This window comes from Passer montanus, unplaced genomic scaffold (genome assembly GCF_014805655.1).
Source record: "Passer montanus isolate IOZ18808 unplaced genomic scaffold, ASM1480565v1 scaffold48, whole genome shotgun sequence".
NCBI classification, from domain to species: Eukaryota; Metazoa; Chordata; class Aves; order Passeriformes; family Passeridae; genus Passer; species Passer montanus.
In genome coordinates, this window is record NW_024369707.1 from 4,214,434 (window position 1) to 4,237,575 (window position 23,142).

The 23,142-nt window shown below is 40.7% G+C and overlaps 1 long non-coding RNA gene across 2 annotated transcripts; it reads left to right on the forward strand.

Annotated features, from left to right (window-relative positions):
* The first annotated feature begins 1,074 nt into the window (after positions 1–1,074).
* Positions 1,075–17,951, forward strand: LOC120508647. Of its 2 annotated transcripts, none has more exons than XR_005629038.1 (4): positions 1,075–1,179; positions 2,624–2,838; positions 5,261–5,355; positions 17,850–17,951. It is a non-coding gene; the product is annotated as an uncharacterized LOC120508647 (long non-coding RNA). The 2 variants fall into 2 exon arrangements; XR_005629039.1 differs by lacking the exon at positions 1,075–1,179 and adding an exon at positions 1,600–1,766.
* Positions 17,952–23,142: the final 5,191 nt, after the last annotated feature.

Sequence of the window (23,142 nt, forward strand, 5' to 3'; positions counted from 1 at the left end):
ATTAGTTACCAGTTGCTCTAGTGAAGACACAAAGATATGAGGAGGTATCAGCCTTTTTCCTACCTGCTGTTGTCATTGTCCCTGAGGGAGGAGGAAGAGAATACAGAGGTCCTTATTTCAATTATCCCTCTTGTCGGGGAGTCCTCTCCAAGAATTTTAAAGTCCCAATCATTCTGTGCTCCTTGCTCTGCCTGAAGGGAGGTTTCTCTAGGAAGTCTTTAGAGGCTGTTTGTCTGTTGTACCAGAGGAGTTTGGGCAAATGCTTCCTCACCCCTTCTCTACTGCTCATCAGAAGTAGCCACCTGATATTATGCAAATTGTGGTCTCTTTGGATGCAGGTCAGGTACATGTTGTCCCCATAAATTTGCAGATAAAAGTGATGCTGAAAAAGGTGAACATGTTTAAGAGGTGAATTGGCCAGTAGGAGATACTTCCTCTGTTGTACTTTCCTTAAATGCTGTAAATAAAATGCTATGGGACATTTATTTAGTACATGGGAAGGTTATATGACTTGAAGTTTTGTGACTTTTCTCTTTGCTCTCTGTGTATTTCCGGCATGTTTTTGTTTGGATTATTATTTTTTTTTTTAAATCCTGGAGGGGCTTTTCTTCTATTTTTTTCCAAGCTTGCTTGCTTGCTTTCCTGGTGTGTCCCTGAGTCCTTAGCAGGGATAGGAAGCAGTCCTTCTTCAGATCTTTATTGATAGCCAAAAGTAGCAAACCAGAAGTGGTCTTAACTATGCAGAGCAAAATCATTCCTGTGTTTGATATTTAATTTTAGGTAACCAGGACAAGAAAAAGCTTGTCTGGGTAGAACTAATGTAGAAGATAAATATAAAATGGTAATAAAGTGTACATATTTATTATATATACAGTTACAGCATATGGGACAGTTAGGTGCTTTTTGAAAAGTAAGTTTTAAACTTATTTAAACCTTACTAACTTGCTCAATGGCAGTTTGAGCCTCTTCTGGCCCCATGCCCTCCTGCAGTGTAACTTGCAGTATTTCCCTCTGACTTGCAGAGCTGCCCTTGTCAGTCCCTTGTCAGAGCAGGGAAAGGAGGAGCCCTTTGTGCCAGCCACAGGAAAAGCCACAGAGGTTTCAGGCCAGGTTATTTATTCTCCTGGTGCTGCATTTTGTGCTGTACCACTCAGGACAGAGCCAAAGTCATGGAGGCAGGTAGGTGAAAAGCACTTCTAGGCTTTTCCCTGTTGTAGCAACTTGTCAGGGAATCTCTAATAGCTGTTTTCATTCTTGCATTGGTTGAGTCAGAGCCATTTGATTCAAAACTGCTGTCCTGAGATTTGAACCTTTCAGCAGACTGTTCTGGCAGCACTTTATTTTTCTGTTGGAAAAGGAGGGGAAAAAAATCATTGACATATAATTAATGGAGTCAGATAGAATCTGAAATCTGAATGACACCCATTATTGAATAATGAGATATAAATTCTTAGTTATAAATCACTTTAACATCACAATGGCATCAGAGGGTTCAGAGGAGATGGGGACTTGTTTTGCTTAAGCACTGATCTTGTACACATAGAAATGCTCATGAGAGTTGTTTTGTTAAAGACAAATCTTTACAGGGCAAACAGAATCATGGACCAAAATGGCAAAATGGAGCCGGTAGGAAAGGTGGAAGGAAAGCAGAAGGAGATCAAGATCTTACTTGGAACTTTTCAACCTGATGAGTCCCTGTCTAATTTTATTTTAGAATCAGGACTGTAGAGCTCTAGACAGCTCTGTCTTACATCTACTTTTCTGAGGTACCATCCACAAATGTGTTTCTGTCCGTGTAACTGTTGTCTCTCAGAATACAAAATATTACTAATGCACAGCTTCTAATTGATTACTAAACTATAATTAATTGTTCTTTTTAACTAAGGAGCTTCAATGCTTTAAGATCTCATAATTTGAAAGTAATTAATTGCATATTAAGTTAGAAGCCACTTGTTTGGTTTAACAAAACCAAATTCACATTTGAAAAAAAATGGCTTTATGCTGTAAGGAGTAATTGTTATATAGAGCAAATGGTTATAATTATAATTTGAATTATCTTTTTATCAGTCCCAAAGTATAAAATATCTCTACTACATGAAACCTAGATAAGTTTTGGAGGCATATTATATAGTACTGTGGGATTCTGCAGAGACAGGTAGAGGTGTCAGACTGACACTGGATAGAAGCAAATGTAGGTTAGCTGAAATTCTAGGGCACCTCAGATACGCTTTAAGAAAGTGTGATTCTTCAGTGTTTTTAAGAAGACGAGAGAGAAAAAACAAACAAATGTTTACCTGTTTTAATAATATAGTCTGCAAAGATTTTGACATCTGTTTTTAGTGGTAACTGAAAGCTGAGGGATTTGGGGAAATTGAGCTGTCTGTGTGGGTAGAATCAGAGAAATGTTCTTTAATGCCACATCCCAGGATGTGAGCTGACAAAGCTGCTTTCTATGTAAAATGCATAAGACACAAGCTTTTTTCTGCCATATGTAAAAGATAACTGAACCACTGGCAAATGTTTCAAAAGTTCAAAATTTGCTCCATTTAGGCTCCCTGCAATTCAGAAAACTATTGAAATTTTTCTTTGTTATCTCTGGACAAATCCCCTCACCTGAATGCAGGCCTGCCCCATGCTCTCTTGCCTTGGCTCATTGCTGATCCGAATCAGCTCCACTCAAGCTCTCCTGCTGTGCTTGGAGGATCTCTGTCCTGGCAGGCTGCTGCCATGGATCAGGCACATTCAGGGACTTTCCTCAGGATTAGAAAGGTGCAAAATCTGTTCATGCCTCTCCCTGTGAGGAAGCCCATCAGCAAGCAAGATTTGGACACAAGCCAGGTAAGCATTACTGAGTCTGCTGAGATACAACTGCGTGTTCCACAAAACATCAGCAAAGGGATCTCTTCACACCTTTTGAAAAAGAAACAGCTGGGTGATTTTCTGCTGATATATACCCAGGTGGACCTGGCTCTGGAAAACCTGATTTGGTTTGTGCTGTTGAGAAAAGTCAGGTTCCAAGACAGCTTTATCAGTGCGAAGAGCAGAGGGCTGATGATCTTTATCAGTAAAGAGCGTCACCCCTGGCATAATCTACCTACTCTTCTTCTTAGATCTTGTTTTTATAGTTACATTGGAGACCAAGAAATTGCAGCCTAACTCAGCAAAGCAGGACATAGCACAATGCAGTGAGCTAGTGCCACAGTGAATATCTGAGTATCCCACATTTCCTGGGGACAAATCAGCACCAAGCTGCTTGGAGAAGCCCCTGTGTGCCTCAACTGGTGCAGTAGGTGTCAACTCATGTGAGAGGCAAAGAAAAGCAGCTACAATGTACAAGTTAACTTGCAGGAACCATTTCTGGAAGAGCCAAACAGTAAAAACTGCTAATAAAATCTTGCTTTAATACCTGACAAATTAAAAATGCTCCTACTTTTACATATGCTTTTTATATGTGTGTACTTTCCACTGAAATGTTTTTATATCTGATGCAACCTCTTCATGGGAACAGGATTTCTTCTAAAACAAGACAAGGCAAAATTGTCTAAAATAGTGCCTTTATTAGTGTTTTGTCACTTAATTAATGCTTAAAACATTGGCCAGTAGCTCCATATACTTCTTGCAATTGCAAATGGCGTGCCCATGCTAATACTGCAAATGTTTTGGGTAGTACTCATTAAGAAGCATGTCACCAATGAAATGTACACTAGACAGTTGTTTTGTGTTGTGTTGTGACATTAGGCTATTGCAGCTTAATTCTGTTATCTGGCCAGTTGTAGTATTCTGATGGGACTGGGGAAGATAAGGTTACAGGAAGAGGCTGATATGAGAAAACCTCATGTGCTGCATTAGATTGAGTGGGTCAAATGCATGGCGTTGTATATAGATAAAGAAGTCTGTTCTTGTTGGTTAGCAGCTTCTATTATGGAGCAGAGGAAAAGATAGTGCTTTTTCATTCCTGTTTCAATCTGGTAGGAGTCCATTCCTCATCTAAGCTTTAGTGATTGTGACATGAGGTCTTTGGGAAGAGTGACATAAAAGAGAGGAAATGACGTTTGGAGAGGAAAATTCCACTTGACCTCAGAGGCTTGTCCACCCTTAAGTTTTTCTTAACCCCCACTTTTCTGTTTTGTCACTAGATCCTTTAATCCCTTCTCTCTCCATAAAAGTGCCAAGATGTCTCCAAGCCACTTAGACTGCAGTGTTTCCATGTTCTTAGTTGGCAACTAATTCTATGAGTTCATTATTCTGACCCTGAGTGAAATAGTTTGAATTTCCGGTATACACAATTATTTTAGGTTATGACTTCTGACTTTTGAACCCCTCAGCAGAATGCACCATTTAAATCTCTTCATCAGCTCTGAGTGCTGTCACTGGGTCAACTTGGTGTCAATATTCCTCTAACAGCATTATGCTACTCAGAATTTCTTCCTATGGCTTCTCTTGGAACAAGTTCAGCAAAATCTGCAAGCTTCTGTTCAGAAGTCGTGATCCTTCCACTATTATTCATGTTCTCCAGGAGTCATGGGATTGTTTACGGCATATGGGACAGTTAGGTGCTTTTTGAAAAGTAAACTGGAGTCAGTAACTAATAGTCCTTGCTGTGTATTTCATGCTCTCTGCAGCTGTGCTGGGCTGCATTCTGGTCTCATCTGCAGCAATACAGGCAGTAAGCAGCACAAGCAATTTTAGTACATGATCTGAGTGCAAAAAGAGATAGAACTTCACAAAGCTGATCGGCTGACATTTGTCTGTGTAGTAAATATATTCTATATACATTTTGTTTTCAATTTAAAGCATCTTCATTTTCAAAAATATAATTAAAAATCAGCAGATATTAAATACCCAGTCACTGCACGGAAAAAAGATCATCTGATTTATCTTACTGTTTCTTTCACATATTTTGCTCTGTAGCTGCAGGAAGTAATAAGATATTAAAGAGTAATTTTCCATCTAGTTGCTTCATCCATTTATTGTATTGATATTGTCAAGTGCTCCTGTAAAATAAACTAGCAGCCCAGACTCACTTAATTCAGCCAAATACTAATCTACCAATATATATCTTTAGTGAAGCCTGATTTGGTGGAAGGGAGTTCAATTGAGGGTGCAAAATGGACATACAGATGGATTCCCAGATGGAACTGTTTTGAAGTTTATGTAAAAGCAGATAACAATCTCCTGAAATGCACTCTCAGCCAAAAAAGAGCATAAAAAGACTTACACCACTGAAGTGGTATTTACTATTTTTTATTTCCTTCCTTAGCTTGCTATCAGCCATGGGAATTTACAAGCTTTCCAACAAGACTGAAGAAATCCAGGAAACCACAAAGACAGATCCACTTGAAACAACCATTTCATGTGAGTGAGTTGAAGAAATACAAAATATTTTTTATCAGTGGCTAAAGATGTCTGTTGGAAACGTCACTACTACTATAAAGTTCAGGGTAATTAAGAGTGTTTCTCATGCACAGCTGGCAGGGATTTGCTGGCATCAGTATTTTTTTTAAGTGAAGGCCACTGTAAGCAATATACTTTTCTCAGAAATGAAGGTAAGATTAGAAGTTTTGGGTACTTTCTTTAAATAAGGGATTTGTTTTTCTCTTAAAATACTAATTTATAAACAAGAGATCTGCTAAGAAAATCAGACATCATTTCCACAGGGTATACACCTTCCTATTTCAATAACCCAGTATCCCATCTTTTTATTGTACAATTGCTGAAACTTAAGATGGTGACATTTCTACTACTTATTAATTCTATAGGAAGTGTTCAGAGTCTGGCTTTGAGAAACAGTGTGGTGTTCACTTCTCCATTTGACTCTGATCCAAAATTCTGGCAGAGGACCTGTTAGTGCCTTTATCTGTCCCACAGACTGTTACTGTGGGTTGAGATGGAGAAAGCCGTTTGTCAGAGTGAATCTCAGATCCCAAGCTGAGCTTCCAAAGCAAGCAAGATAAAATAAATTGTGCACAATTTATGTTTAAATCAGTAAGATACAAGCAGTATGGAATCTCAAATGTAATACTGGTGGGAATAGGCAAATTACTGTAGCTAGTGAGGTACTACTGTATATCTGAGCATGTGGGTTTAAGATTGCTTTTGGAAAATACTCTGTCAGTTGTGCTATCCTTCTCTTTTTTTTTTTTTTTTCATGCTTTGTTGAGTCTTCTGCTTAGTCTACTTTAGGTCTCATGAGTGGAAGTTTCCTTGACTGCAGTCTGCAGGTGATAACAGTATCACACAAAGGTGACACACTTATGCCCATCCCAAGTATGTTTTTTGGGGTAGAGCTTCATTTAGGACAAGTTTTTGGGGCAAATGAAGGCATGTGGGCCCACACTCTCTGGCTTTTTCAAGAGGCTTTTTTGCTGGTTTCCACACCATGGTTTGTATATGCTTGCCACCAAGAGCTATTCATTCAATAGGACTGAGATTGTTTCCCATACACAGTACTCCATTGCTGCCTTGTTAAAAATGATCATATGGTTCTTTTGTAGGTTACAAGCAGTCCTTGGAATTTTGTAATTTCATTGGAAGATGCCTACAATCACCAATTAACTCCAGGCTTAATTGGCTTATTAGCTTGTCTTGTAACTCTGCCTTCCCTTTAAATTTTCAGCTTTTTTTCCAGGATGTTGCTCAGCAGAGTGTCATTTTGTACTTATTTCAATTTTGTGGATGCTTGGTGATAAGTTTGGCTTGGTTTTGAATCTAGTTTAAATAACTATGCCTATACAGAACCTAGTTTGCCCTGTATAAAATTTAGTACTGGCACCAATGTAAACAGAACTGAAATGGCTAGCAGGCCACAGGATAATAAATCAGAATGATTAGTCAGCCTCCTGGGACACAGATGAGTCAGCTCAGGTCAAGACACTTCTGGGAAAACTAGATAGCTGGTAAATGTATTACCAGCTGACTATCAAAGTCCCTGTGCCATACCAGGAAATATCCCTGCCTTGGGCAATTCTTCCTCTCCTGCAATGACAGAAGCAAACAGTTGTTCAGAATGCTCTCCTCCTTTCTATTGCTACCTACTGTGGCAAGTCAAACAAATTGTTTCTCCATATTTGTGGGCTAACAACACAGCTTTTTATTAGATGCAGTACTTTTTGCAGTGTAACAAGCAACCTTTTAATCTTCTAGTAGACAAGAGGTAGAGTTACCTCATGATCTCTTAAAATTTGTTTACTTAATCATCTTTTCTTCTTGTATCAAATGGCGTTCAGACTGTGATTTCAGAATAATGCCAGGAATGTTCTCTTTTACTGCAGCACATTCTGCTGTGATGTACAGAATTAAAGCCTGAGCTCCCACCTGAGTAAGGATTATATAGTTTGCTTCATAATAGGATGTGAAACTAACCCCCCATCTGTTCTCATCATTAGCTCTTCCTTTTCATACTGGTGATTAAAGGGCACTTGAAATGTCCTGTTGGGGCTAACACTGATGCCTCAAGGTAAAGATGCTTCTTAAACTCATCTGGAAATACCCACAGTTCCTTTTTAATTCGACAGGCAGAGCTGATCAGCAGATCCACAAGGCCCTTTGCCTGTTTATTTTGTTTTTATAAGTAACTGCTCTCCAAATAAAATAGAAACTCCTTCTATCTTAGTCTTGTCCACATAATCTTATTTTATATGTCTCTAGATATGCCACAAACAGGGAGGCCCTTGGTGATTTCTCCATGACCTCAGCAGGATGAATTTACTAAGGAGTCTGTTAGTTACCTCTTCTCCTCCCCTTCCCTTTGCTTTTGCCTTTTATCATTTCCAAGCAAACCTGTCAGCCAGGACCTGTTGAACATCATAGGTGGATCCAAGTCTGATCTAATAATTTGCATCCAATTTTTATGCCCCTGAAGCTTTGGGTAGTAACCTCATTCCAACACGTTCTTTTTATCTTGTGTGTACCTGTGTGTCAGAGGTGTAGCACCATCCAGAGATTCGGGACAAATGCTGATGGGAGTGGAACTGTCTGGAAACGTTCCAGCGATGCCAAGATCTGGAAACACAGATCTGTTGAGGCTGAAGTATTTGGAATTACATGCATTTTTGCTGAATTGCTGCAGCCTTGCTAGAGAATATAATCTTGCATCTGACATATGGCTGCCTTGGGAACATGATCCCAATGCCTGCTGGAGTCTCAGATCTCAGGCTGACCGATAGCAGCCTGACCTGCATGTGGACTTTGAGAACTCCACAGAGGAGCAGCCCACCCAGGCAATGTGGTCTGGAAGGGGTGCTTTGTGTTTGGTGCCCTTTCCAGCTTTGGAGACAGATATCTCAGAATCCAGATACTCAGCCTCGTGTGTGACTATATTCTTTGTCAGAGCCCTAAACAAGGAATTGAACATGTTTCTATGCCTACAGGGTATTACCTTCTTTGTGTTTGCTTCTTCAGATTCCACTAGGACAGACATTTATATAAAGAGTAATTGTGACCTGGAATTGTACCAGTGATTTTCAGTATTTGTGTTCTGTGAACCATATTAGTTGTAATGTTTGTTTTGAATGAATGAATGAAAGGCTTCTTTAACTTACCAACCCAATGTGAGTGCACCTATTGTCTCTTACAGTGAAGAAGTTGCAGCTGAAGACAGGTATCTGGATAATAATTTGGACTTTTTGCTGTTTGAGATGTAGGCCTATAATGTCTTTCATGACACATCTGAGAATTTTGCAATGTGTGCACAATGGCAACCATGGGAAAAAACGGTTAGATGATTTGGTTAGAGCCAATTTATACATGCCAGTGATGTTCAGCTAATAAATTATTTAGTGCAAATAGATAAAATTATCTACAAAGCAATATATTTGTACATTTAGTCCCTCATTGCTGTTTTTGTCGCTTATCTGCCTTGGCCAGAACCACATTTTCTAAACCTATGAAAAACTTGAATTTGTTTCAGAAAAGAAAAAAAGGTTTTATTACAAGAGAGTTTGTTTATTTCACTCTGGTAGACATCATGAAGGATTTGATATTGCTGGATGAGATAAGTGTGATTCTTAGGTTTTTCTGATTAATCTTTTTGAAGCTCAATATTCAGAGAGCTTGGCAGTGGGTATTTAATAAACAAGGTAAGAGAAATGTCCGGTGGCCTGTTCAAGGTTCTGTTTCTTAGGCTGGATGGGATTCTAAACCTTCAGACAGATAAATCATGTATATGGCTCCTGGGAAATTCAGATGTTAAAGTGATCCTCTCCTGATGATAAAGCTCAGTTAAGTATCCCTTAAAGATTTCAAAATGTAGGCCTCAGTCCTACAGGATAAGGCACTTCGATTCACTGGCTTCTGCTAAGGATTTACTTGAAAACAGGTGTCCTAGAGTGAGTAAACAGGGCAGGATTAAAACAGATTCCACCTTCTTTTGGTTTCTGGGAAGCTTTTACCAGAGTACGGAAAATTGGTGTTACAGCCATAGGGATACTGTTCTCAATGGCATAAAATCCCAGTGGTCTACAGAAATGGAACATGACTGGTACTTTTGTGTGACTGAACAGACCTAGTTATCACCTATCATTATTGGGTTTTTTTTTCTATTGCTGCAGTTGTGAATGGGACTTAAAAATGCAGGCAATGCAATGCCAATGCCACAAAGTATATGCCTGAAATTGAAATGCTCTCTTGATCCTGTGGATATTAATTTGTAACCTGGATCTTAAGTCTATTAAAAACCCAGGTAGAAGTATCCTTCTGGCTTCACACATCTCTTTTGGACTTATTTCTTGCAAACAGAACTGCTCTATTAAAGTCCCTTCCACAGAGAACTCTTTGTAGGATTAGGACTGTAAGCAGGCTGTGACAGAAATGCCAGCTGTGACATAGGATTGTGTGTCAGTGCTGTGGGAAGATGGCAGAAGAGCCTAGTTCCCGTGCAGCACTTCTCATTCATAGATTTTTTGAGTGTTGTTTTACAGTAACATCCCAAGGTCACTCAGCAGAAAAGTGACACAGCTGGAAATGAAGTCCAGGTGTCCTGAGCACTAAAGCACTGCTCCATCCATCGCACTTCCAAGGACGCAATGTTTGCAAAGAGCTGTAGGAAATGCCCGATTTGCCTTGTGTTTCATCCTGGCAAAGGAATGTTAGGTCAGCAGTATTTATTTTATTATCTTGATCTCACTAATTTTTACTTTTTAAACAGCTCTCTCTCTGTAATGGAACTTCTTGCAAACTCAAAACATGTGTTTGGTAGAGCTTGGAAAATTTCTTGCAAGTTATTGATGCTTGTAAAATAGCGATTCCCAAACTTAGGAAAATGGTACTGGGAGGAAGTGATCTCCTGGCAGCATGTAAGCTGTGGTCCCACTTGCTGTCCTGATCCCACAGATGACTGGATTTGAGAGTGGACCATGGCTGGTCCTGTCTTTGCACTGTTTTGGATTTCACCCCTCTGCTCTGAAGAGAATGGGTTTAGAGGTATGAACTCAGTTTCTTGGTCTGGAGCTGAACAGATTACTGGACCTAAAAGCCCCACCACGCATTGCTACAAATCTATTAAACATCTCCAGTTAACCATACAGCCTCCTGCTTCAGCAGCTGAGCATGTAAATTCCTGTGACCAAATAACTGCACAGTTAACTGCTTTCACATGTGCTCCCAACGTGCATCTCAAAAGGTGAAATCCTAGCCTGGCTTTGCCCCATGGGCAGCTGGACGGTGACCAGGACACGGCTCTTTGGGAGGCTGGATGGGGCACCCTGCAGCCTGTGCATGGCAGAGGGGCTGTGGGCAAAGGCAGCCTGGTGACAGCGGCACCTCTGGCTGTCCCTCACCCTCCTCTCCCCCACCCTGTAAGAGCCAGTGGCTGCTGTGGGAGGCTTTCCCAGGATCTGCCCCTGATGGAGCTGGGCAATAGATCTCGTGGTGGCTCCCTGGCGTGGCCCGGTGTGTTCTGCGGCTCTCCGTCCCACAGCCCCGCCACACCTGTGCGACATGAACCCGTTTTTATTTTCCTACTCCGAGGCTGCGGGCAGGTTTTGTTCCAAGCGGAATAATGCCCTGAGGGGCGAGGAGCTCCGCGCGGCTGCCCCTGCCGGGCTGGCACGCCGGGCTGTGAGGGGCCGGCAGCGCTCGGCACAGCAGGGCCGCGTCCCCCCGGGCCGGGACCCGCGGCTGCGGCGGCGCAGGCGGAGCGTGTTTGCCTCGGCCGCCGCCGCCAGCGAGCCCCTGGCCGCCGGCCAGCTCCCGATGTTTCCTCTCGCCCTTGTTCGCAGAGGCATTCAGGAAAACAATCGGCAGCGATGAGGGCTTTCCCGTTCCGGCGGCGCCGGCCAGCGCAGCCCGGCCTCAGGACCTGCCACGAGCCTCCTCCGCGCTGGGGCTGGGGGACGGGCGGTGTTCAGGGCATTACTTTAAAATAAAAAAACCCTCACCGCGGTGGTGCGGTGGGTATAAATTCTGTGCATGAAGCAGGCTGCAGGCTGCCCAAGATGTCAGCTAGGAAATCCTATAGAAGACAAACTAGGAAGGAGAGAAATGCTCAAATTACCTGCCGTTTGCATTACCTGGGGCACGGCAGCAATAAACGTGAACACAAGGAAACTTGGCAAGTCCCTCCTTGTACAGATACAACCACACCAATTGTAATGGAGCCAGCCAGGTGCCGGGAATGCCCCTTCACGGCTCCGGGACTGCCTGAGACCTTGCAGGATCCTGATTTCCCTTGCAGATCTGAGCCTGCGGGCCGAACCGGGCACAAACAAGCCGGGACATGTTCCTGATGCCGGGGTAATTCCGTGTGAGCAGGACAGGCTCCAGAGTTCACCAGCCCTCGCTAATGGCACCGAGGGAGGGTGCCCACCTTGAGTCACTACAGCCCAGAGAAGCTGGGCAGCTGAGAAAGAAACAGCTGCCAGGGCTGGTATATAATACTAAAAACGAAGTCAGAAACTTGGCTGCAGAGTGTTTGCTGGCCTCTTGCTAGTTCCCCACACCACGGCTTGTACCTGCTCTGCTGCTCTCAGGAAAGAGCTGCTTGTTGGGTGAAGCCTTACATGTGCAGATGAGGCGCTTTCAATATTGCAGCTTGAGTTCTTAAGTTTTGGGGTCAAATTTAAAGGTGTTTTCCTTGTTCAGGAGGCGGGAATGCTAAAAGTAATGTTGAATCTTTAAGTGGTGTGTCTCATCAGAAGCCTGCACAAACAACCATTGTTACTAGAATAAGCTTTTTTTTTTTTTTTTTCAAGTAATGATCCCCTGACATCTAACTACAGGAACCTGCTTTGGAAGAACTATAGCCTTAAGGGCAGGTGCACTGGTTATACAGGAGCACATCTATTTTTCAACTGTAGATGTGAAAGCCTATGACATATTACAGCCTAAACTAATTTTTATTTTAATGACATTTGAAAAGCACTTGAATTTTTAAATGGGTTTCTTTCTAAAATAGTCTCAACAGCACAAGCTCCAATTTTCAGCTGCACTCTTCTTCTGCATCAGAAGGGAGTTGCAAGTAGAAGCTACCTTGAGTTAAAAAATTGCACAGTTCTTGTTGCTGTTCAGCTGCAGAAGGATGCACTGCATGTTTCTCTTTAGGGCTGAACAGTTGTATCTCACATCCAGCAGTACCAACAGGGAGTTTTAAAAAGCAGTCTACCCTGAGTGTCATGCCTTTTCATGCTTGAGGAAACACTAGGAACTCTGTCTCAGTTCCAGTGAGTTTGTAACATTCCTTTATCTCTGTGGAGTCTTACATTTTTCTAGAAATTGTGGCAGCCCATGAAATGGACTTCATTTTGGAATTATAAACTCTGAATTCAAATTTTATCACTTCTTGGAGCTTAACAGAGCACTAGGTTTGTGATTTTATTCACAAAGCTATGGATCATTGCAAATTGCTTCCTACTATTTGACAGCTTCCTTTTTAGAAATTTCAACACTCCAGCTATCTGCCTTTAGCAGTGTATGATTCTAATCACTGATATGATTTCATAATCCTTTAATTCAGCAAACATTCCAGATTATCAACATATGCGATTTGTATTTTGGGAGAGCACAGTGCCGAAAAAATTTCCTGTTGTCAGGCTTTAGGCTTTGTCGCTGAAGTGTACACATTGTTAACCAGGGGTAATTTCTTAGATGGAGTTTATAAATATGTGTAACTATTTTGAGTTGTAGAGATGACATTCCCTTCAATGAATGTAAGACATAAAGCTGCAGAGTTTAAAGCCAAATTTAGCAGGAAGAAAGAAAATTACTTCCATATATCTTCTGTATGTCATTAAATGGAAAATGAGATAATTCTCCCATACATCTGAAAACTAAATAAAAAGGTCTATTCTCCTCAGTTTCTGGGGATAACTTCAGCTAATTTTTGTGGCAGTTATGCACATTGGTGGGAGAAAAGATGCCTCAAGTAGGATGATACGGTATACATACATTACTAAATAAAATACTCATTTTACTTAGGATAATCCCTCTTTGTTCCAGATATATGTAGGCATTCTTCTTAAAGCAAGTGTTTCAGTTGTCAGGATGACTTGATACATTTGTTCTTTGATGTCAAATTCAGTTGCATCACTGTGGAATGGTTGCTACAGAAACCCCAGCCCAGTTTTAAAATGTATTGAGTTCACTCCTTGTTACTTAGAAAAGCTGGATTTGATTTCTTTCCTGTAAAAAAGTTCATAATAAAATGGGTGCAACCTCTAAAACTGAAGCAATAAGCATGGAAAAAGTACCCAGATAGTGAGATCAGAGACAATAAGGAAAAAAAGCAATTTAGAGTCCCACAAACAAAATCTATCTCTTGATAAAATGCTCCCCGTTGTAATTGAAACCAGAGCTAAATTAGATCAATACCAAAATATTAAAGTGTGCCAAACCTGTTTTCTGTAGGCTTTGCTATAATTGGATTCTGATGCAAGAGATAGCTTAAGTAGGCAAAGTCAAGACCATGATTATCCATAGAAAAAGAGCTTCCTTCTAAGGTACATTTATCTGGTGTTTCCTGAGGAATTAATACATTTCTATCCCACCCTTCCATGCTGATGCATTTGAAGTCTGGATCTTGCCTACAGTAAATCTGTGTCTTGCTTAACAAGAAACTATTTCACTGTATAAGCGAGGCATATTGACAACAGATTTAACCCAGACAACTCAGCTTTATTCAATCAGAAGAATGCTGGCCTGGTTTCAGGTTTCTGGGATACAGGCACAAATGGACATGCCCCAAGTAGAATCCATTTGTTTTCCCATGAATGCACCTAGTAGGAGGTCAAATAAAAATAAATATTTTGGCTCTTCAGAGCAAGATAGATTTCTGGAGTATTTGTGATTCAGACTGGAAATATGATTACAACAGGCAGAGGTAGCATCTGAAATATGTTGTGTAGAGAATAAAAAAAGTGTTGTTTTCCCTCTCTCTCTCTCTCTCTCTCTCTGTTTTAAGCTGTAGTTATGCCTTGTCTTCACTAATCAGGTTTATGAGAATAACAACATATATCTTTATATTGTTCAGCTCTTCAGAGAATAAAAAAAGTGTTGTTTTCTTTCTCTCTCTCTCTCTCTCTCTCTGTTTTAAGCTGTAGTTATGCCTTGTCTTCACTAATCAGGTTTATGAGAATAACAACATATATCTTTATGTTGTTCAGTTCTTTGTAGAAGCTCAGGAGTTAAGGAAAAATAGCCATTTTTGTAGTATTTTAGAATTTTTTTTAATGTCGGTATAACTTAAGCAAAGGAGTAGTTTATTGACTTCCCCTGTGATAGTAAGAATAAATCAATTTAGATCCAGTGTACTAGGGGCCTCAGATTCTCTGTGGAGTTCCACCAAACAATGGAATAAATTGTGCAAGGGCAATTTGTCCCTAATGTTTTTGGCTATTTGATTTTGTTGAGGTTTTGCCGGTATTATTTAGATATTCACTGTAATTTATACTGCCGTGTAAAAAATCCCTGCATATTTGCCTGCAGGGGAGTGAGTACTCTCTGAAACAGTCCTTTGAACATAATAAAAGTGAAATCCCCAGGTAATAAAAAAAATCCCTGGCTTTTATGAATAATGCATTTGTGGAACAGGGGGGAGAGGAAGTGCTTTTTAGATTTATTTCCCCTCTCTGCTCCCCACTCAACCTGTTGGAAGAAATAAAGTCTGGGTTGGGTGTGGGTTCCTACATTGTGATTGTGCTCTCAGGCACTTTTTAAAGTCCTGGCCTAAATGCTGCAACAAAAACAGACACTAAACACTGGTAATTCTGATTTATTTGTTTGTTTGTTTTTAAAGTCTGTGGGTGTCTTCCCCTGTGTATTGACCATCTGGTTGTGGGTTAGGCTGTTTGGGATATGCCTGGCATGCTGAAAAGCAACACAAAATTGCAAAGTGATTGGAAGCCCATTGAGGATGGTTTGTTTGGGGTCCTCAGTGAGCTTTGACAGAGAGCAGGTGTTGTGATGATAAATTCAGAATGGGGTTGAGGATTTTTCTCTTCAGCTGGTAAGTGTGTGGGAAATGCTGGAGGCACACTGTAAAAATTCTCCTGAAACATTCAGGAGACACTGAAATGGAAACACTTTTATGTCACAATCCCAGTGGGAAAGCTGTTGGAGGATTTTAATGGATTTCACCCCATAGCAGTGGTTTGGGTTCAGCACAGGAGGGTCCAAACTCAGAGCTGAATTATGGCTGTTGAGCTTAAGTGAGACTTAAAACCAGAGTTTTAGTAGAGTTCCCATGAACAAGTGTCCCAGCCATGAACATTGCCACAATACCTATTGTGGTTTTTGAAATAAAGCTAGCAGTTCCCAAAGAGAGGATATTGGAGGAAATTTTCATAAAGTGTGAGGGGTGTACACCAGGCAGTAGAGAATCAATTCTCGCTGGTTTCTGAGAGTTTCAGTGAATGTGATGCTCTTACAGCCTGTTAAACTTTGAATAATCTTTTCAGGAATAAAATATATTTTCTGTGACTGTGATTGTGCCAAATCATTTTAACTTGCCAAAAAGCTGCTTTGGAAGGACTTGAGGAAACCACAGCTGGGAATTGTGTCACAGATATAAAATGAGATTTATTTACTCTTCTACATCCAACACTGAAATAATAAGGAAGTCAGGAACAGATGAAAGAAACACTTGCTTTTTAGAGATTTTTTTTTTAAATTTGATTTACTTTTTATAGAGTTTCTGTAGCAAATCTGCATTTTCAACAGGGACTTAATGCTCTTCATGCTGAGGTCATTGGCCAAATGAATACTAGGAATGAGTCTGTTTTGGGGGTAGGGAGTAGAGTGCATGTGCTTCATGCCTCAGCAGCGTCTTGAGGATTTCAAAGCGCCGTGCTCAGTGTGCAGAGCCTGTTCCCAGGCCCATGTTCACTGATGCTCTCTCTGCACGCCTGTTTCGCCTGTGGACTCTGCTTATCTTACTGCTCAACATCAGAATTCAAGTGGTGCCCAGGGACTGACTTTTACTTCCACAAATAAAGCATTTTATCACTATGATTTTTAAATGCTGTAAAATGCTTCTGCATCTTGTGGGTTGCAAGGATCCTTGCTTGTACTGGGAACCTTTCTGAACTGCTTGTATTTCAACATTTTCTCTTGGACAGTGTGTGGGAACTTGCAGGACATATATATATACAAATATAGGCTGACCACTGCAGATCTCTCTCCATGAATCCTGTTTTTTTCAGTGTAAATTAAAGAGACCTGCCAATGATAATTCTTCTGAAGTCTTTACTTTTTGGTGTTACTTGTATTTGCATAACTGATCAAGTTACAGAGTGAGGGGTAAATGTTATGCTCTCTTCTGCTTTTCCTTATCTAATCTACTGAGAGATGCATTAGCAAGAAATCTGTCTTCTACCCTGGTGCAGACAGGAACTTTCATGTATCAGAGCTGATAAGGACTATTGCAATAATGGGAATCTGAAAATACAATACAGCTGAGTACATGTGTGTGTGTTTGTACAATGTACTTCATTGTATTTGAGCTTCTAAAAGTATTAGGCCAGTAAATTTTCTGTTCAGTTGATATGAATAATTTATTAAAATGCTCTTGCTTTGCATCAAATGAAACATGTTAGCATGCAATGATTTTTTCCCCTCAAATGAATGCCCTTTAAAAAATAGCACTTAATTGTTTTTGAGTAACTGTTTTAATCATTGGACAGGTATCTACTTTATAAGCAGCAACTGGCAGGGGGGTAAAGAATGAGCAGAGACAAGCAGAAACTGTTAATGAGTTGCAGGTTCCACACCATTGGCAGAGGAGAAGAGAGAGCAGTTTTCTACTGGAATGTAGAGGGAGCAGTAGCATGGTAAAGAAGCTGGGATTTGAGGAAAGGTATTTTAAACAATGAAAACATTTTTAAGGACTCCTTAGGAAGCAGTAGAATTCTTGAAGCATATAGCATGGAGTCCTTAGTAGGGTCAAGCCCTTAGGATTGTATAGTTTGAAGTACTGAGATTTGGATTTGGAGAGCATACTTCTTACCAAAAAAGCCCATTTGTATTCTACAGGTATTAAAAAATGCCAAAACAAATTACAGAGAAAGGAGCCAAAATTAAGCAGAGGCAGATTGGCATGATTGAAATGAAATTATCTACTTCACTTTGTATCTTTACAACCCATTCAAATGTTTATGGTAGGATTTGTGTGAGCAAATGTATAAACCCTGAGGCAAAACGTGCTGTAAGAGCTGTGTAAGATGCACTTGCCACCGTTTCATTTAAGTTCCATCTGCTTCTGCTTGGGGTGATTTTGTACTGTTTTATGGACAGCTATTCCAACAGTTCTGAATGAGCTTTTTGGGGATGTAGGTGGTGTTATCAACATTTTTATTGAACATTTTCAAGGAAAAAAAACTTCACTGATGGGAAAGCACTTTTTTTATGTTGCTGTGCTGCAGGCTCACATGTTTTCAAGGCTCAACTGTCCAGTCCATCTTCCTGGAATGGATACATCTTTACTCCAGTTCAGCTGATCCTCTCACATGGGAAAGGTGTGTATGTAACCCCAACTTTAGAAAAACAAATAAATCTGTGGTTTTAATTCATACTGCATGTACAGCACCTTTAGGCACTGCAGGATTTGAGACTCTCACTGAGCATTTCCACTGAGTCTAATTAGTTCAACTTCTCCTTGGTTTTGCACAACTTCAAGTGTGACTGAGTGCTTCAGTATTATTGGGAGGTGGATGAAGCACTGTCATGGTTTGAGGCTGGCACAATGCCAGTTCTTAACCTACGACAAGTACTTTCTATCAAAGCTCTTTTTTCAGCCAAGCCAGTTCTTAGAATATTTACTGTTTTTTTTATCACATGATCCTTGTGGACAGTCTTTCTTTAGCTTTGGAAAGCAGAACTTTAGAAAACTAGAGACTAAACTATGATGATGCTCTTCTGGGGAAAAGGGACAGTGTTTCCTAAGAAGGTTTACTACAAGGCCAGATTTGTTGTTTGCAATCCCTGCCTTATGCCCAATGAAACTGTTACAAAATGCCTTGTATTTTCTATGAGAGAAATGAAGGTTAAAGGAGTCCTGAACTATTTTATTGCTACTTTGGCAATCTCAGCAGACCCCATTTAACACCTTGCTGTTTAGCACATGCTTGCAGTGGAGATGTTTAGCTCTTTTTTAAAGCCACATAGTAGATTTTCTTGTTGTGATTTTATAAATTGTTTTTTCAATACAGTTCTGAACTTCATTATATTCATGACTTTACAAGATGCCAAAGAGAGCAATCCTCCAAACTGAGGCTTTAGGTGTAAAATACTAACAGATTTCTTGACCTAACACATATCCTGGAGTAATCTCATGGAGTAATACTCCATGTTCCTATTCCTTGTGGTACTGAGTTAAAATATCTCAGATAAATAACATGTCTGCTGTTGTCATATTTTAAATTAACTCCTTCTTAGTATAATCAGCTGCAACTCCTCCTGTAGTTTTGGAGCCTTGTGTCATTGGCTTCCGTGACTTAAAATTCCCTTTGAAAATGCTTGTTCCCGTGATGGTGTTTTCTTTCCTTCCATTGAGCAGATCTGTGAATAGTCCAATGAATTGGCCTTTTTCTTGGGTTGGTGATAGGAGTCAGTTGCTTTCACTTGCTCTTCATTTGTGTTTCTCTTCTCTGAATCCTTCAACCAAATGCAATTACAGCATGTTAGTCTTTTATACAGGAATATCTCCTGAAAAATAAGAGACTTCTAGTTCTGTAGTACCAACTGTTGCTGTCCTAGGAAGTGTTGGAAAAGCCATTGAGACTTAGATACTGAGCAGAGTTTCTATTAGGTTTGCATAACTTCGGTGAATAAATTCAGAGGCAAAGTTGATTTTCTTGTGCAGAGCTATTGATATTTGTGAAAGAGACATTATTGTTTTGAAATACTATGTAAAAATCTCTTTCATACATGCAAAAAGTTTGAAAAATAACAACAAATAACATTGTATCTAAGACTAAATACTTGTTGTTTTTATGTTTTGGAATAAAACAAATTTTGTTGCTAAGAAAGCATGCCAAAAACATTGAAACTACTAACTTCCACCCTTTATTTGATGTATCTGCATTATGAATCAGTGTCACTTGGCAATTTTTAGAATAAAACATTTGCATCTACACTAGCAATTTGACATGATGCTTCAGCTGAGTATGTCTTAAATGGTGAACTAATAAAGTGGTTTTAAATGGAAACTGAAATTATGTCTTAAAAAATTATAGTGATTATCTCTAATACTTTAGTCAGTTAAATAAATATTTGCTTAGGGAAATATGTACAGGATGGAAGAAAATTCTAAACAGTTTTAGAAATACCTGTCTTACTTGCAACATATATATATATATATAAGGAGTTTGGATAGTTTCTTATCCCGTAGAAGATTCAGCCTTACTCAGAGGCCCAAAACAGGTCAGTGTCCCAAAATATAACATTGTCCAGGAACGAGAAACAGTGCTCATGATGATGTGAAGAGAAACTGTCTTGGAGATGAAAAAACTGGCAGAAAAATTGTGATTTCTAAGCGCTGGAAGCCTGGTTATTGTAGAGTTGCTTGCAAAGAAAATGCTGTCATTTAAAAACAAAGAAATCCCAATGGAGCTTAATTTGAGATTTTGTAAATCAGCTGTACAACTGTATTTATGTTACGTATTTATTCAAGTATAGAAACTGTGGAATGCTCTGATGTGTTATTTTGTTAGGGTGAGGGATCATGGCTAGCAGTTTTCAGGGGTTTTCCTCTATGGCCATAGAGTCTGTTTGCTTAAAGGATACGAAAACATGCAGAATACACTGCATCTTCAAAAAACACCTAATCAAACTTATTCTTGAGGGTCTTTTCCAACCTAAATGGTTCTGTGACTCTGTGATTTATTATCAAAACAGAAGCTGCACTCTGCTCTTCCTGAGGCCCTTCTGTGCTATTATCTGTGGAGGTGCCATGCTCAGTTTGCAGTAGCAGCCTTTGCCAAGGTCTGTGTTGGTGTGCAATTCTCAGTGGCCAGAGGTACTTTCCACCCCACTTGCTGGCACACAGCTGCAGCAAAACAGTGAAGGGTCACCAAGGGTGGGATGTGTCAGTTCTGAAACTGCAGCTTACAGCACAAATTCATGGAGGAAGTATGCCAGAGGTGTGGAGGCCTTTGTCCTGGGGGGGATGCTGTTCCCCACCTCTGTAGTGCTGACATCAGGAGGTTTTCTCACTGTTCTCAAGCTGCAACAACATTGTGCCTTTTCACCGGAAACTGTGCCAAAGATTTTTTTGGCTTTTATTTTTTTGCAAAACTTAAGTGATTTGCATAATTTTAACAGAAGCAAAATCCTGGTTTTAAATGGCCACTATGACCTGAGGAGGCCTCTTGACTGAGAAAACCCTTTGGGCAAAATCACAGTTAGCAAAGGATCTCTCTCTAGTGTCCTAAATCTGACCCAATCTGCCTCTTTGGCTTTCGGGGAAAGTGAGCCTGAAAGGTTGTCTGTGATATGACAGCCCAGTGAGAGGTTAGGCAGTGTCCCAAGTGAACAAAGTTGTGCCCAGATTAACAGAGAGCTGTTTTGTATAGAAATGGAGAAATGTTTTCCTTCATATGGTAGCAGAAGTCAAAAGGTACATTGTCTGAAAGGGGAATTCCTCTGTCTGGTGTACTTAGAGGGACAGGGAAACCCAGAACTTGGGTACTCTGGAATCCAACAGGAGCAATACTGTGTTCCAGGAAGGAGGGAGACTTCTGGATGGAGGGGCAGGGAGAGACAGAAGGTGGGGGTTAAGGAAGGTGCAGGTTGATAAGTGAGGGATTCTGGAAATATCCAGTGTAGGAGGGCTTAGGAGAGGCATATAAATGGATGGAGAAGGAAATCACAATAGAATGAGGAAGAGGTGCATGCACAATGATTTGTGTTGATTGCAGCTTCAGCACATATTTTCAATGTTTCAGCTTTGTTTCTCTGAATTAAAAACTATTTATGGTCTTATTGCTGGCCTGTTCTGCAAATTTTTCTTGGAAGCAAGGGAGAAATTACAGATGTGACTGCAGAATGCTACGGAACTTCTTGAGCTTTCTGAGTGCTAGCTTACTCAAGTCCTGGAAGCAATCTTTCCACAGGAGTTTGAAGATCAATCCAGTTTAATTTATTTAGCAGGCAGGTCATTAGCATTTTGCAGCCTTGGTGTAAGGCTTTGTGCTGCTGTGGGCAGCCAACCAAGCTGGGTGTTTGGCTTTAGCTGCCTAACAGTCATGGCTTTGCAGAAGTGTCGAGTGGAGTATCTTGTGCAGAGCCAGATTCTATGCAAGGGAAAGAAGACCTGCTTTGGCAATAAGACTGAAGAAGTTGAGGAACAGAGGAGTAAGATTTCCAAAAATATGTATGGAGTTGAACAGATTTCAAGGAATCTTCTTGGCCAACATTAATATATTATGGCAACCCTGAGTCCTAGGCAGTGACATCCTCATTCTGGGTTTTGGTACAATGTCTAGCATCAAGAGCTTTGTATTTCATTGAGACTTCGGCATCAGTTTAAGAAAACTGTAATGATTTGCAGCTTAATATTCAGGCATGAATTTCAAGACTGCAAGCTGCTGCTTATTGAAATAACTGTAGTAGGTGGTTGATACATGCTGTTTGGGCAGCAGGAGAAGGTTAAATACTCCCTTCCCCTGCCACCTCTGAGAAGGCTCAAGTATAGAAAGAATCCTTGGGAAACTCTTGCAATGGCAGTAGGGAATTACAAACCTGGAGAAAATGAAGTCATGCTGGGGAATACTTGTGCTGCCATCATCAGTGATTCCTTGGCATGCCTGGTGCAGGTCAGCCAGCCCTCCTCTGCCCAGCCCCCACCTGCCAGGGCTGTGCTGGCCATGCTGGGGAGGAGGCCCTGGTCCCAGCAAGGGGCTGGGATGTCCTGTGCTGTCTGGCACAGGTGTATGAGTGTGTGGAATGTGGTGGGAAGGTGGGGATGGAAGGTGCTCATCTCGGTATTCCCTCTCCCTTGTGTACAGCAGTGTAGAGCCTGTTAATTCTTACATCTGATAAAACTCTGCAGGGATAAGATCAGCTGATTGTAGTTGCAAACATGTGGAATTTACAGTAAGTACTGAGCTTACTTAACCAAGCAGGAAACAACTGGCTCATAAGGGTGCACAGTACACTGGTTATAGGAGAGCTGGAAAATCCTGGTTGTGGAAAACCTGCATCATTCTAAATAAATAGTGAGACTGGTGAATTCCTGTGCTCCTGCAGAACCTAGGCTCTAAAGAAAATTCGTACCTGAGGTTTCCCATTTACTTCTGCATCTGATTGACCTATCTGATCTTGCTTTCTCTCCCCTCATTGTGCAGCTGTTAATGTGGCTCCCAGCTCCCAAAAGAGTGCACAAAGGGCACTTCTCTTTTTGTACACTCAGCTTTCTGGACACATGCTTTACAACATGAACACCTGTGTATATCGGGGTGCTGTCTTCCCTCTCCTGCAAGCACAGATGTCATGCTCAGAAAGTGCACTTGCTGACTTTTTGCTGCAGAACAGCATGGAACCAAATGAAGGCAGCTTTTTAGAAGCTTGATGCAAGAGTATATCCCTGCAGCTCTGACACGTCTTGGAAAGTGGATGGAGTTGTTCACTGTATTGCGAGGGCCCATTGTGCCCAACTTGATGAAATCATTGGCAGTTTTTTGCTGACCTTACCAGACTGGATGTCTTTCTTGCTCC